The sequence below is a fragment of the Gavialis gangeticus genome, unplaced genomic scaffold, assembly GCF_001723915.1.
Source record: "Gavialis gangeticus isolate Ggan-Ray unplaced genomic scaffold, GavGan_comp1, whole genome shotgun sequence".
In the NCBI taxonomy this organism is placed as follows: domain Eukaryota; kingdom Metazoa; phylum Chordata; order Crocodylia; family Gavialidae; genus Gavialis; species Gavialis gangeticus.
Window position 1 is genome coordinate 9,706,875 of NW_017728980.1, and position 3,590 is coordinate 9,710,464.

Here is a 3,590-nt window from a genome sequence, read left to right on the forward strand (position 1 = left end):
GGAATTTTAAAGGTCACCTTCTTGTCTGCTCTCATCACCTTTAATTGTTGCCACTTCCAGAAGCTTGTGGGGGGGAGGTCTGTCCCTGAAGATTTGGGGTCTCCCTGATGGCAACTGCTGTTGTCAAAAGCTTGTGTTTTAGTGCCAAGTCTGGTTGCCCTAGCTCCAACTGGCAGCTTTTTTCTCTGCCCGTTGCAGTCTCCCCATGCCTCCTTGATTCTGTACCAGCAGCAGGGGTGCAGGATTTTTTGTTGCTTTTCTCAGCCTTTTGTACCACTATGTTTGCAGCAGACTGGGAGGGAGCTCACTGCAGCAGCCTCCATCTCTACTTCTTCCACCCTCTGGGCTTCTCGTAAGAAAATTTGAGCCACCTCTTTCCAAGTTTGCTTCTCATGTTTGCAAATGCTACTGCAGCAGCTCTGATCAACTGTGGCAAGTGACTTGCTTCTCCTTCCAAGAGTACACGCTGTGCTGGGAACTGCCAGTGACCAGCAAGAGAACCGTAAGAGAGGAGGAGACAAGATACTTTGCCACTGAGAGGAATTGACAGCAGAGTAAATGCTCCCTAGAAGAGCCAGCACACATTAGGGAGTGCAGTGTACTAACTAGTTAGGCCACTGCATCATTTTGAAGCGAGGGCTCTGCTTTGCAGCATCGCCTCATCATGCTGCACTAAGAGATAATAGAAACATTCACCAAAGTGAGAGTGAGATGCCCTGTGGAGTCCACATAACCCAGCCAATGAAGTGACTGCCAAGACTGCATACAGTACAGCTGCTGTTCCTGGCACCCAGCCTTGGAGGAAATAAAAAAGGTAAGTAGAGGGATCACGTGCACATCCTCATGTGTTTCTTGATGCAGATTTAAAGTTTCAGTCACCCAGAGGCTGGCAGTGGACACACTGGCTTTTTAAGGGCTAGTCAAGTCTTCTCTAGCTGAATGTGAGTTATGGTGTCACTTAACCACAAGGCTGAAAAGAAGAATTTTCAAGTGTGAACCTCTTCCTCAGAGCCTGACCATCACAACTTGACAGAAAGCTTTTATACTGAGTTCCCCTGCAGCAGAAGCAGCAGCAACAGGGAAGATTAGATGTAGTCTACTACTCCCCTGATCCCTGGTGAGCTGTATTAGTTTAACAAGAGAGAGTTAGAGTACTGCATGGTTCATATATTCAGGCAGGATCACAAGTAACAGAAGGCCTTGGCCCCTAAATTCTACAAGTATTTTCACAGTTGTATTTTCCCTGACCAAATTAAACAAAGTGAGCATAAGACCCTTTGCTCCCACAGTCTTTAGACATCCAGTTTAAGGTTCTGCAATTTATGATAGTCCGGAAAATGTCAAATTTTATCCTCACTTTATCTTTATCTGTCTCTCTTGCAAAAGAAGACATGTACTACCCAAGTCTGATCTCTGCGCTACTTCTAGTGTTGTTGATGCCAGAAGCACTTCCTGCAGAGCCCAGTGAGCCCTGTCTTAATATAAAGTCAACTGTTTGAAAATGTAGTGGTGACCTCCACAGGTGATATTAGGTATGTGGGAAAAGCCTGAGCTCATGTTCAAGTCTAACAGTTGGTTTTTATTACAGAAACAAATCCTTAATGTAACACTTGGGCAGGTTCTGGTCAAGAGTGCTTCTTGCATTTAATAAAAAGTAATCACAGGTGGCGGTAGGTGTCTTTTGTAACGCCTCTACAAATGCTTTTAGTGACGGGTTTCGGTTCATTTAAAGAATATAAACAGTGGAGACTTAAAAATCGACCATGAGATGAGGCTGGCAGTTAAAGTCTGAAATTGCTGACAAAAGTTCCCAGGCTAACTTTAGCCTTTGACCATTACCACCAAGAGAATAATTTGATTTTTGTCACAAATATTTGAGTGTGATGTGTGGCCAACTTGGTAGCGATGCCCTCGGGAATCCTGGCAGTGAAGCTGCTGATTCTTTATATGTGCTTTATGTCTAATATGCCATGAGAAAGCAGACATTTAAATTCAGGTCCTAGAAGAGGTCTACCTGTTTGAAGACCCAATGATATAAACCTGACTTGACGGCAGGTAAATTATAAATTTAACAGGGCTGGGAGGGTGACTTAATTGCTGGTGGAAAATGGTCTCTGGAGAATAACTGCAAATCTGTATCAAGATTATCCAACATAAATTAACACTATTAGCAGTGATACGAACCGCTCCCTTCTAAAATAGTTTCTGGGTCTGTTTGGGAGCATTTATCTTAATCCTGACACAAGTGAACAATTAAGTTCAGTTATTTGTTTGTTTTTCCCCTAGTTACAATTATTTCTCTTGCTTTGCTCTGGGAAGCAGACAGCAGCCCATCAAAATGTGTTTGGTCTTGCAAGATTTGTGAGCCCAAGTATCAAGCAGGGAGATACTACTGGTCAATCTAAAAAAGACTTAAAAGACCTGTGACTAACTGTAGCACTGTTTGAATCCCCCTTCTTACATCTCAAGAGTAGGTACTGACAAGCAACCAAGCCCATTTGCTGCCTTTTCACCTCCTTTTGGGCTCCTTTGAAATGAAAGGTGGTTTTAGTGGGATGTCTGGTAGGACAAGATAAAGGATCTTCCCTGTTCACGAACAGTTAAGAGCTCACAGATGTATAATTGACAATCGTGGCGCATGAGAAGGCGTTTTGTTGCTCTTCCGTTTCTTCCCTCCTCATCCGTTTCATCCCAACTTTAAACTAATCTCTTTGGAACAGAGGCTGTCACTTGCTATATGTTTTTACACCTAGTGCAGCCAATTCAGTTGAAAATCACTTAGTATAAAGTTATACCTGCTTACAGTAAGAGCAGGCTGTTCCAGGAACAGAGGTCAGCCAGAGAAAACAGAAAACCTTTTATTTAGGACAGTGTAACCTGACAGAATTGGGCACAAATCACTGCAGAGAATAGAAACCACAGACGCAGTAATGGAGCCACAGTCTCTTCTCTCACTATGGGAGATGCTGTTAGATCTAGGAAGCCCCAGAGAAAAAGCAGCAGCAGATAGTTAAGAGGCAGAGGAAGTTAGACATGCAGGAGTTTCAAAGACAGAATTATACAAGGTGGTAAATGAATGAAACTTTACATAAGGAAACATGAGAGCTTGCAAAATACCAGTGGAGCCAAGGCAAGGCATCACTTAGTTTAGATCCAGCAGGGAGAGGGTTTGCAGATGGGAGAAGAGAAGTGGCTTGAAGAGCAGTGGAACAGAGCCTTCTTCCTCATTTTTGTCATTTCAGGCTACTGCTTTTACTAATCCACAGAACCCCTACAGTTGCTTTCATCATCCCAGGGCTCCTGTTGTTTCAGCAGAGGGGATATAGGCTCATTTTCCCCTGCCTCCTTTAGGATCACTTGTCATAAAAAAAAAAAAAAAAAAGTTTCCCTATATGTAGTACTCCCTCCATTCTACCATTACCAAACTCAATTAGAGAGCTGATGGTACAGTAGCATGACAGAAATGAGCATAAGATAACCCTTCCTAGCTAGATAAATGCTTTATTCCATAAAGGGGCACTTAACTAAAGGGCTTCTGGATGAGACTTTCAAAACATAGGTGACATGCAAGTGCTGCTGGGGGGGGGGGG